General features: G+C 37.9%; 1 long non-coding RNA gene across 1 annotated transcript in view; it reads right to left on the bottom strand.

Moving 5' to 3' along the window:
* Positions 1-290: 290 nt before the first annotated feature.
* Positions 291-13,527, bottom strand: part of LOC133653087 (uncharacterized) — a 28,251-nt gene continuing 15,014 nt past the window's right edge. The window contains exon 3 of the long non-coding RNA XR_009826656.1: positions 291-567. This is a non-coding gene — a long non-coding RNA (uncharacterized LOC133653087). The remainder of the gene's footprint in view (positions 568-13,527) is intronic.

Genomic DNA, 13,527 nt, shown 5'->3' with positions numbered 1-13,527 from the left:
AAAAAAAGATTTAGTTTCAAAAACACAATGAAGAACACAATAAATGTACACTTTGTCTCAGTGTATGTACAAAGCCATCAAACTAAGTCACAGCCTGTTTGGAATTGAAAATATTAAATAATAAAGAGATACAAACTCTTCTAGGTCTTAAATACCTCATTTGTCATATCCACCTATTAATCCTGTGCTAGTTCAACAAACCCTACAAACGGAGGTAGAAACTATTCTAGAGGTTTGAGTTACACTCTTTGTTCACTTTTCTCTTTTTCAACAGAAACATTTTGGGGCAATTGGGTGCCAAAAAACGACACGTTCAAAGCAGAAGGCGTAAAACGGCAGTGTGGAGGTCTTGCTCCTCCGGGTTCGTTGGACCACCAATCACCGACATCACCACTCCTTTTCATAGTTTACAACACAGTTTATTTTACAATAATCTTGTTGGATGGTGCAAAAGTCTTTGTGCTTTTCAGCAATTGTCTTTTTCCTCGATTGACCATTTCAATGGTCTCTCTGCTCTGCTTCGACTCGTGTTCCACCATCCACAGCTCTCTCCTTCCTGACTGCTGCCTTTGACCGAGGGACAGGTGATCAGACAAACACTCTCAGCTCTGTCATCTACTCACCTGCCGCTAATCTCGAAGCCGATCCTGGCACACCCCGCTTTGCTGCAGGTCCGCAAGCCACGCCCTCCCCCCCACAGGAAGGTTTTACGTTTCATTTTAAACAAGGGGGAAGAACCGCAGCCACGCTTTACTGTGTACCTCTTGCTTGGCCTTGGTATAAACCATTTGCTTGCCTAACAGAATAGCTATTGCGGCATCCATTGGACACATTTAAAAACAGCAGTTTCTTTCATCAAAAAATAGCTAATCTTTTCTTAGCAAACTCATCACACAGGTCGGATAAACCTGTTCGCGGGACTGATCCGGCCCACGGGCCGTATGTTTAACACCCGTGCCCTAAAGTATTGTGGGCGGTTTAAGGTCAGGGTTCTTCCACACCAATTTTATTTAAGTATATATATATGTGCACCAAGTGAAGTAAAGTGAATTATATTTATATTTTTTCTCTCGAGACTCAAGCACTTTACATAGTGAAAGCCATTCTCACATTTAAGTTACATTTAAACTAGTGTGGGTGGCACTGAGAGCAAGCTAAGTGTCTTGCCCAAGGACAAAAACGGCAGTGACTAGGATGGCGGAAGCTGGAATCAAACATGGAACCTTCAAGTTGCTGGCACGGGCCGCTCTATCAACTGCGCCAGGCTGCCCCAGTATGTTTTAATAATACAAAAAACACCTTTCCACAAAGGTGGAAGCACAGCCATGTCCAAAATGTCCGACCATGTCCTGATTTATTGATACACTATATTGCCAAAAGTATTTGGCCACCTGCATTGACTCACATATGAACTTCAAGTGCCATCCCATTCCTAACCCACAGGGTTCAATATGATGTCGGTCCACCTTTTGCAGCTATTACAGCTTCAACTCTTCTGGGAAGACTGTCCACAAGGTTGCGGAGTGTGTTTATAGGAATTCTCTACCATTCTTCCAAAAGCGCATTGGTGAGGTCACACACTGATGTTGGCCGAGAAGGCCTGGCTCTCAGTCTCCGTTCTAATTCATCCCAAAGGTGTTCTATCAGGTGCAGGCCAGTCAAGTTCATGCACACCAGACTCTGTCATCCATGTATTTATGGCCCTTGCTTTGTGCACTGGTGCACAGTAATGTTGGAAGAGGAAGGGGCCCGCTCCAAACTGTTTCCACAAGGTTGGGAGCATGGAATTGTCCAAAATGTTTTGGTATCCTGGAGCATTCAAAGTTCCTTTCACTGGAACTAAGGGGAAAAACTCAACCCCTGAAAAAAAAAAAACACACCATAATTCCTCCTCCACCAAATTTCACACTCGGCACAATGTAGTCCGAAATGTACCGTTCTCCCGGCAACCTCCAAACCCAGACTTGTCCATCATATTGCCAGATGGAAAAGCGTGATTCATCACTCCAAAGAACGCGTCTCCACTGCTCTAGAGTCCAGTGGCGACGTGCTTTACACCACTGCATCCAATGCATTGCATAGGACTTGGTGATGTATGGATTAGATGCAGCTGGTCGGCCATGGAAACCCATTCCATGAAGCTCTCTGTGTACTCTACGTGGGCTAATTGGAAGGTCACATAAAGTTTGGAGCTCTGTAGCAACTGACTGTGCAGAAAGTCGGCAACCTCTTTACGTGGCCTACCACTTCGTGGCTGAGTTGCTGTTGTTCCCAAACTCTTCCATGTTCTTATAATAAAGCCCACAGTTGACTTTGGAATATTAAGGAGCGAGGACATTTCACGACTGGATTTGTTGCACAGGTGGCATCCTATGACAGTTCCACGCTGGAAATCACTGAGCTCCTGAGAGCGGCCCATTCTGTCACAAATATCTGCAGAAACAGTCTCCATGCCTAAGTGCTTGATTTTATACACCTGTGGCCGGGCCAAGTGATTAGGACACCTGATTCTGATCATTTGGATGGGTGGCCGAATACTTTTGGCAATATAGTGTATTTCAAGAGGTATATTTCAGAACTTACTGTATGTCAATATAGTAGGGCTTAGCACCCTAGATCCAGTGTGGCAAAATTAACCGTCTAACCACCGAAATTGTATTGCCAGAACTTTTTAAAAATGAAAATAACTCTCTCTCTCTCTCGAGGTGGGGGGGGGGGGGGGGGTGCTGGAGCCAATCCCAGCTGCACTCGGGCAGAAGGCAAGGTAAAACCGGGGAAAGTCGCCACCTCATTGCAAGGCCAACACAGATAGACAACATTCATTTAATAGCTGAAAATAAGTGTTAATGTTTTTAAGCACTCAGCCGCCTAGTCACAGACATCCTTTGTGACCTGTCATTGGTTGTGTCACTGACCCATGACTTTGTTATTGCCACACAAGGGTCTGTCTCCTCTAAACACACTTTGCGTGCCCCCCTCGCCGTCTGGCTCTGTGCATTTGCTGTCTGCATCATCTCTGCTTCCTGTGCTCTTAAACGCTCGCATTGAGGAACTCGGCACGAGAAAGCCCTCCACTCTTCGTCTACTTCACCCACTCACGGATTAAAGAGGAGACGTAAAGACTGGTCTCCCATTGTAAATGCTGATACACAAAAATCTACACAGACCCACTGCGGCTCAATGTGTCACGCTTTCTGTTATTTCAAATAATTTTTTCTCATAGACGGCAACATTATCAATTTATAGCAAGTATTGGATGAAAGGAAATTATCTCCCACTGACTTTTAGTGTCTTTATTTGTCATCCCTTCACGCATTACTTATGCCATGCTCATGCATCTGTGTGACTATCACCATGTTCTATTAATGTCTACGTATGCTGCAGCTCCACACAAACTAGGCTCAAGTCCAGCAAAGATAAACTACCACACTTAGTCAAGAGACGGCCCAAAGTTGCACAGTTCGGCCCCATTTGTAAAAAAATACAAATAAAAAGAAGGCCAAAATTGTCTTTGTATTCTTTGAAAAATGCAAAAAAACCACATTGCAACACTGAGACAGCAAAGTGTATGTATTTTCTTCTTGAAACACAATATGAAATACTGAGGTGATGAAGCTTGTTTTTATAGCATCTCTGATTTTTCTTTAGAATACGTTACAAGTTCCAGTCTAGTCAGTGCATAATCTTAACAAAATTGCAGTTTGATATGGAAACATGAATGGAAGTCAATAACCTTGAAGACAGCATATGTTTCACCAAAATCTCTATAATTCTAATCATTGTGGTCATCACAAAGGCGGAAATTAACTTTGGCAAAGGTGTTGTTGAGTTGAGTTGAGTTTGAGTTTATTTCGAACATGCATGTATAGTATACAACCACCGGGCTGCGGCCCGGTACCGATTGGCCGCACAAGAGTTTAAAATTTTTTTTTTTTTTTTTTTTTTTTTTTTTATGAAATCAACATAAAAAACACAATGTATACATTCTATATCAATATAGATCAATACAGCCTGCAGGGATACAGTCCGTAAGCACACATGATTGTATTTATTTATGTAAAAAAAAAAAAAAAAAAAAAAACACCGGTCCGTGGGACAAATTTTCAAGCGTTGACCGGTCCGCAGCTACAAAAAGGTTGGGGAACACTGATGTATACAACATGATACATCACAATTTCCAGTTTTTTTTGTTCAACTTGTTCGAAAAAGAGTAGGAAGAAGCAGAGCTTAATTAATCCTACCCCTTTTCCTTTACATAGCAGTTGCCAACACTTTTGTTCAGTTCCTGTTCTCAATTTGTTCACAATATACTCCCTTAGTAATAACATTAAAAGTTAAATAATGAATGAAGTAAGTTGTATTTCATTTGGTGAGATAAATAGGATTATCAATAAGTTCTTCTTCTTTGTACTTTGTAAACTCTTTAAGTTTGAAGAGTTTCTTGAATTGGATCATATTAGTACATTGTGAGATTTCTTTGCTTAATCCATTCTATAATTTAATTACACATACAGATATACTAAATGGTTTAAGTGTTGTGCATACAAATGTTTTAAATTAAAAAAATATATACGGTTATATTTCTCCTCTTTTGTTGAAAACAATTGTTGTACGTTTTTTGGTAGCAGGTTGTAGTTTATTTTGTGCATATTTTTTAGCTTTTTGCAAATTCACTATGTTGTGGAATTTTGTGACATTTGCGATTCAATGAATAAAGGTTCATGGTATAATGTTCTCTTTATCCAACATAATGTATTATTCTAATTGATCTTTTTTGTAACATGATTAATGAATGAAGTGTACTTTTGTAGTTATTTCCGCAAATTTCTGCACAATAACTTAGATATGGTAACACTAGCGAGCAGTAGATAATATAAAGTGATGTTTGGTCCAATGCATAATTAGCTTTGTTCATTTTTGACGTGTTTCTTGCCATCTTATGTTGTATATTTTTATATGAGATTTCCAGTTCATTTTATCATCAATCATTGTACCTAGAAATTTGGTGACATTTACTCTTTCAATTGATATTCCGTCTATTTGTATTTGTGTTTGACTTTCCCTTCTACTGTTACCGAATAGCATTATTTTAGTTTTACTGAGGTTTAAAGATAGTCTGTTTTTGTCAAACCATTGTTTTAATTTGTTCATTTGTTCTGTTATTATTTGTATTAGGTGTGTTTACTCCTGAACAAAATACTGTTGTATTGTCGGCGAATAATACTAACTTTAAATCTTCCGTAACTTAACAAATGGGATTTATATAAAGATTGAACTTTGTTGGTCCCAGGATTGATCCCTGTGGTATGCCACAGGATATATTTAGCGTTGTAGATGTGTGTTCGCCTAGCTTCACGTATTGTTTCCTGTTGGTTAAGTAGCTTCTATATCCAGTTTAAGACCAACCCTCTGATGCCATACCGTTCTAATTTTTGGATTAAATTATTGTGACTAATTGTGTCAAATGCTGTAGTTAGATCCATAAACACTGCAGCTGCACATTTTTTACTATTGCATTGGTATTGTTTGCTGTTCTTTCAATTAAAGCCATTGAAGTTGAAATATTAGCTTTGTATCCATATTGATTCCCTGCGAGTATTATATTTTTTTTATGAAACTCTCTAATCGATTATTGGACAGTTTTTCAATGTTTTTAGAAAATTGCGGAAGTAAAAAAACAGGTCTATAATTTGTAAATGGGTGTTTGTCTCCAGTCTTATAAATTGGTACAACTTTAGCTATTTTCATTTTGTTTGGGAATTTGCCTGTTTGAAATGATAAGTTACTAATATACATTAATGGTCCTGGGATCTCTTCAATAAACTTTTTTATAATTTCAATATCAATTCCATTAAAATCGATTGAAGTCTTAAATTAGCATGTTTTCACTATTTTAACTATTTCCTCTTGTGTCACTTTCGTGAGGAACATTGAGTTGGGATTTCTATCTATAGTGTCATTGAATTCCTCAGTTGAAACTAGGTGTGGAATCCTTTCCTCCAATTTTTGTCCAATATTTACAAAGTATTTATTGAACCTTTGAACTATATACTTCTTTTTTGTCATTATTTACATTTTCGTCAGAGAAGTATTGGGGCTACTCCCTCTTAGTGCCCTTTTTAATAATGCTATTGAGGATCTTCCGTGTTGCTCTCATATTATTGGTGTTGGCCCAACCCCAGAGTGTAAAAGAACCTGGCTCCAGGATCTGGGTCCCATACTAGCTATCATGACAGTTTTTATTTTTTCCAAAATGATCTTAAATACTATTGTTCATTGTGCATGAAAATGTATAGCATGAACAATAACCACAATAATATATTTAAACTGAACTATTTTCCACCAACCAGCACATTACTGTGCCCGCCAAGTGACAGACGCCAAAAAGATGACAAGTCTTGCCGCAGCAGACTCCACAAATATGGCTTGAATGCAGAACAGACAACATTGCATTCAAACTCCAAATGGTTATATTCTACCATCATTTCTAAGTGGTTAGGCTTAAGACATATTATTTTAATAACATTTTATCATATAAAAAATATTATTTTTTAAGTAACCCCCAAAACCATACCAGTTACTAAGTAACAGAACAAATTTCCTCTCAGTGATGTTTTCTTATACGTAAGTCTTCATTTTAGTATTGCAAGGTTGTCATCTGTCTGGATTTTTTCAATGTTTTTTAATTGGTTCTTGAGGCTTGTATGTGCTGTCCGAGTGGATCAGTAAAGCTCTGGATCAATAAAATGTTTATACTTTTGTACATTAAACTGATTGAATTTAGGACACTCAGCCTGATTTACTAAGATTTTAAATGACAAGTGCTAAATAGCATGTGCAAACTATACAATTGCACATACTGTTAATGAACGCGTTGCGGATGATCAATTAAAACTGCAAGTGCTATTGATAACAAGTGCAAAAGTGGTGTAGAGCCACCCATCCATTTTCTATCCCGCTTATCCTCATTAGGGTCATGTGTAGGCTGGAGCCTATCCCAGCTAACTTCGAATGTGTAAAAAAAAAAAAACGTATGTGTTCTTGTCTTACATAAGGATTGTGAATGATAAACAGCGCATCTCTTTCCAATGTTTGCATATTTCCAGTATGACTGATCTGATAATATGGAGTGCACAAGCGTTACTACATTGATGTAGAATCTACGGAAAATTGCCGAATATATTCAGAACAGAATATTCAAAATGGCCGACTGAATATGTGGCATTTTGTGATTTTAAGATGGTATTTTCACATACTATGCGGGTTGTAAATATTATTGGATATGGTTTAATGAATACGATGAAATATAATTAAATATATAAAGTGAATTTGTTTTTCCACTCTACTGGTCCTTTAAGTTCTCTAGCAACTATACAATTATAAGAGGATATTGCTTAATTGACGATATGTCTAATATATTTTTATTTTTGACCTTCCAAAAATGTTGACACACACGTATCACAGAGGATTCTGTCCATCTGTCTGTGCAGCTCGAGCACTGATCCTGCAGTTGTATGTGGAACTGTCAGTTTGCACATCCTGCCCATAAATCAATCCATCCATTTTCTACCGCTTATTCCCTTCGGGGTCGCGGGGGGCACTGGAGCCTAGCTCAGCTACAATCGGGCAGAAGGCGGGGTACACCCTGGACAAGTCGCCACCTCATCGCAGGGCCAACACAGATAGGCAGACAACATTCACACTCACATTCACACGCTAGGGCCAATTTAGTGTTGCCAATCAACCTATCAAAATAGTGCTTGCAAAACAGTGACGAGTGTTGATAAATTCCGCGTGCTAAATTATTATATTTGCATTTTCTCCTCCCAGTATTGTGGGTGTTTTTATGATCAGCGTATATTTTGCATATTAATGAAGACAGAGACGCAAAATGGATTGCACACCTTATTCTGCTCACTTGACAGACGCAATCCACTTTGCACATGTTTAGTCGATCAGCTTTGTGTGTGTTATCAAGTTTTCACATGTTTTAATACACCCAAACTTTTAGTAATTCAAACTCTAAATTAGTTGTGAAAGCTATTTTGCTCATTTAAGAGACACAATCTTCAGTGCACCAACTTAGTAGACCAGCTTTGCATGTGCTATCTTGTTTGCACATGTTTTGTGGATTGTATACAGATTCCAAATCTGTATTATTTTACAGTTGTCTCTAAAACAACTTGACTTTTGCTTGCAGTTATAAGGTCGCAGCCTGTAACCAACCAGGTCTCAATCTGGAACTACGTCGATCCTCCTACAGACTTTTTTTTCTGTATGAGACACCCATAATGTTCATGAAAATATAGAATGTGGGATTTACAATATTAACACTGAACAATAGAATACTGAATATTAACAACATATGAACATCTTTTACATATCAGACCACCTCCTCGATCAAAATATTTTACAATCAAGCGAAATGCTACACAAATGCAGCAAACAAGGTGAAATATGAACGCAAAGGGTACAAAACACCTACAATCTGACACTTATACTGATACTGATACACTGATACACATTTCTGCAGAACTTTTGTCATGAATGTCATGACGACAGGTTTGGACTTTGTTTATTTTCTTAATAGTGTTTGGTATTGTTTCATTTCCAGTGCTCTTATTTTCAGAGCTACTTCCAGTTTGCCTCACTACTCTGGCCCAAGTGCTGTCTCCCACATCTGTCCCTGATTGGCAGTCTGAGCACACCTGTTCCAGGTTGCCAATCTGCTGATTGGCAGTCTGAGCACACCTGTTCCAGGTTGCCAGTCAGGCTACTTTATAAAACAGCCTGCCTTGCACACAGTGCTCGATCATTGTTTCTTGTTGTGATTTTCATGTACTTTGTGCACTTCCAAACTGCACTTTAGCTACTTTGTTTTTGACATTAAAGTCATGCTTATACCTGCGATCTCTGCATCTTAGGGTTCAAGAGCAACAGAACAGCTTTTGTTATACAAATCTGCTTCAGTTGCTTCAAATCTGACACTGGCATTTCAGGCTGCTTTAGGATCCGACGAGCAACATCTATCAAATTTGTATCCAAGATAAACAAAGTCTTTGACCGCTCCGACCTGTTGGTCGTGGAAGATAAGTGGATGAATGGTCAAGTGAAGAGGAGCTAAATGACAGCAAAGAACTTAAAGCCCTTAAGAAAGTAGAGCCACTGAGGCGTTTGCCCCTGGAGCCTCCGAGTAAAGAATTTCACCTGACCCTTTCATAAGCCATTTAGAGGGTCAGGGGTCTCTAAAACAATGTGTCTACATTTCTTGACTTGACTTCTGCTTTCAGTCATAAGGTCACAGCCTGTAACCAACCAGGATCTGGAGCCACTTCTATTCTCTGTCACCCTCACACGGTTGCTGTGACGAGATCTTGCAACATCAACTGCGGCTGACGTCTTAGAGGAACCGTGAATCATGGAACATCATACAGTGTCCCTCTCACACGCTGCCCCTCTGCCTCTTGGAGATGTTCACATATGCACATAAAACTTCACTTGCGGCAAGGCACGATCTCAAATTCCTTTGAAAACCACAGGCCTCACCATTTACTCACCCCGCCCTAATAAACCCTCACAGACGAGCTTGTCCTTGTACACACTCAAGCAGACGTGCAGACACTGGAAAGCTCTTGTTTATTTGAAGGAACTGAAAGAAGGCCTTCCTCATCTTTTCTTTCTTGCAGTAGAAGGAACCTTGAACCCAAGCTTGTCTGCTTGTATTGGACCTCAAACCCTTTCTTTTAATTTAGAATGCTATTTTATTTTATTTTCATGCTTCCAAAGTCTGAGTAGAATAACGTTGAGCACTTAAAACAAACTTTAATACTTGACTTAGTGTAGAGACTCATGGGACATTTCTTTAAGTAGAGCTGCACCATTGAAATATATCGAATACGAGATCTTGCAAACATACAATAGGTTATAGAGTTACCCACAATTTCCACTGGATGCGTAACGCCTGCAACTCTGCTGCATCACGGCTCCAGAACTGCTGTGCAGTTCGAAAACCTTCGCAACACATACACATAGCTTCTATATTCCTAATTTCGCACATATGCCGTATGTGTAACATATGTATATATATATATATATATATATATATATATATATATATATATATATATATATATATATATATATATATATATATATATATATATATATATATATATATGTGTGTGTAATTAGGGTTGTCAAACGATTAAAAAATGTAATCGCATTTTTCATAGTTAACTCAAAATTAATCGCGGTTATTTGCAGTTTTGTATATATCATTTTTTTAATCATTATTAAGTGTACCCTAGACAGATAATTTTCAAAATTAATTTTTACACAGCCAAACATAAAAAGGAGAAACATGATTTAATGACAATTTAAAAAAATGCCGTCTTGCAAGATTTTTTTTTTTGTAGAAATACAGAATTTCTATTCCTGTTTTAGGACCACTTGCATTCCTTGTTTAGATAGCAGTTTCACGCATTAACACAAAATGTGAATTGTTATGATAATGCTCTGATTGTCAAAGATGTTTGGTAATATCCTTCCATTTTTCACCGCTTGTCCCTTTTGGGGGTCACGGGGGGCTGGAGCCTATCCCAGCTGTAATTTGTGATACATCCGCCTGAATAAATGCTTTTGACCTTCTGTACATTGCTGTGATGAGGTGGCGACTTGTCCAGGGTGTACCTCGCCTTCCGCCCGATTGTAGCTGAGATAGGCTCCAGCGACCCCCCGCGACCCCAAAAGGGACAAGCGGTAGAAAATGGATAGATGGATGGATTCTGTACATTGCAGGTTGTACAAGTTAATGGTCTTCATATTACTGCATGTCAATGTTTTAACCTTTTCTATCAATTAATAAGTTGTAATATTCAACCTGCCAACCATTTTGTGTCACGTCGGGGTCGCATATTACTGCATGGGTCGTTCTCCTAGGATGCAGACGGAACTCCGGGCGAAGTGTGTAGGTAAGAATATGATTTATTCCTCATAAATCATATCAAATACAAAAATACAGGATACAAACAAAGAGACGCGTGCCGATCGCACGGGGTGCAAAGGAACTAGGTAGCGCGAAAGCTCAGCATGTAAACAGGAAGCAAGAACGTAACGCTAAAGCAAACAAGGAAACCACACTGAGTGTGGCGCACAAGGTGAATAAGTAGCTCTCTAATTAGTGCCCGGCAGCAGGTGAGCGTGCCAAACACTAATCAGAGTCAAGTGAAACCAGTCTGCACCCAAGGCAACCAAAACACAAACCAAGGGGTGCTCAAAACGGGAACTGAGGGAGTCAAAAACTAAACAAAACATGATCCGGGCAACGGATCATGACATTTTGTAATTGAGGACTCAACCAGAACATGTTATAAAATAATTCACACAATATTTCAGCCAGTTAGAATTTTGTTTTTTTCAACAGTATTAAACTACACATGAGAGTGAAGCAAAAACTTTACATTAACATTACAAAGTGCAGTACGAACCGATCTGATTATGATAACTATTGATAGTTAAAATGCAAAGCTAACCTATTTTTATCGTCACCAAATGTTAACGCTATTTCTTCCCCGTGTTGTTGGCTGCAGCCGAGTCGCTAAAGGTGCCAAATGCTGGCCTTGTAGCCGTACATCTAACTTGGCTGCACTCTTTAGCCATGAAAAAAATGTGTTTAACCAGGTGCTTTCTCTGATTGGAAGTATTCCTGCCACTTGCCTTTATTTTGGCGTCACAAAAGCGCGAACATAATCTGCACCGTATTTGGAAAAGACGAGCCACACTTTCTATTTCGCATGGTTGTGTTTTTGTCATGAAACATTGATGGTTTCAAGATTACTAAGATAATGTCCGCTTCGAAATCCCCTGTTTTCCTCTCAAGTGCGAGCAAGTACTCGCCACTCGCAAGTACTCGCCACTCGCAAGTACTCGCCACTCGCAAGTACTCGCCACTCGCAAGTACTCGCCACTCGCAAGTGCTAATTCAAACAGACAACCCAGGCATCAAAACATGGCACCGCTGGATCTTGCGTAAATCGGTTTCGGTCGGTGCCAAAAAGGTACCTGATCCGATGCCCACCCCTATTGACAAAGCATGATCGTAATGTAAGATATTTTCATTTTGTAAATGCAGTTAAACCGGATGTATAGCATAGCGCTTTCATTTTGAAGCCGGAAAAATGTGTGATTGGTTCGAGAAAGTGTCTTGACATGTTTTGGTCTTGGACCAACTGTTTGCAATACAAAAGTCTCTTTTCGACCTCCTGTTGACCGTCTTTCAATAATGTTGAACTTTTATGTCATCTTACTTACTAATAAATCAGTCACAGTAACAATCCAAATGTTATGTAATTACTGAACCTTAACCGTAGTCTGAACACGGAAGTGAAGCACCACCCATCTCTGAATGACGCGTGTTTGCTGCAGGGATGTCGCCTCTTTTCACGGCAACAAATAGTCCATTCTTGTCGGGAGAACAACTTGCCATGGTTTTGAACCTGATATTTCCACAAAGTAGAATTTCCTTTGTCTGTTTCTGCTCACTTGTGGCTCATGAATAACAAGTGAACTGCAGCCAAGTTCTCCCCCTACGGCACCCCCCGAGGGTCAAAATGGACTTGTGTGCGTTAATCGCCCGTTAAAAAAATGTGTGCCGTTATTGACATTTATAGTTAACACATTATTATTGTGTTAACTTTGACAGCCCTAATATATATATATATATATATATATATATATATATATATATATATATATATATATATATATATATATATATATGTATATATATATATATATATATGTATATATATATATATATATATATATGTATATATATATATATATATATATGTATATATATATATATATATATGTATATATATATATATATATATATATATATATGTATATATATATATATATATATATATATATATATATATATATGTATATATATATATATATATATATATATGTATATATATATATATATATATATATATATGTATATATATATATATACATATATATATATATATATATATATATATACATATATATATATATATATATATATATATACATATATATATATATATATATATATATATATATATATATATATATATATATATATATATACACACAGTTGTGGTCAAAAGTTTACATACACTTGTAAAGAACATAATGTCATGGCTGTCTTGAGTTTCCAATAATTTCTACAACTCTTAATTTTTTGTGATAGAGTGATTGGAGCACAGACTTGTTGGTTAAAAAAACATTCATGAAGTTTGGTTCTTTTATGAATTTATTATGGGTCTACTGAAAATGTGACCAAATCTGCTGGGTCAAAAGTATACATACAGCAATGTTAATATTTGGTTACATGTCCCTTGGCAAGTTTTACTGCAATAAGGCACTTTTGGTAGCCATCCACAAGCTTCTGGTTGAATTTTTGAACATTCCTCTTGACAAAATTGGTGCAGTTCAGCTAAATTTGTTGGTTTGCTGACATGGATTTGTTTCTTC

This window comes from Entelurus aequoreus, linkage group LG07, assembly GCF_033978785.1.
Source record: "Entelurus aequoreus isolate RoL-2023_Sb linkage group LG07, RoL_Eaeq_v1.1, whole genome shotgun sequence".
NCBI lineage: Eukaryota > Metazoa > Chordata > Actinopteri > Syngnathiformes > Syngnathidae > Entelurus > Entelurus aequoreus.
The sequence above is the reverse complement of the archived record's forward strand: the minus strand, read 5'-3'. Positions and strand labels throughout refer to the sequence as shown.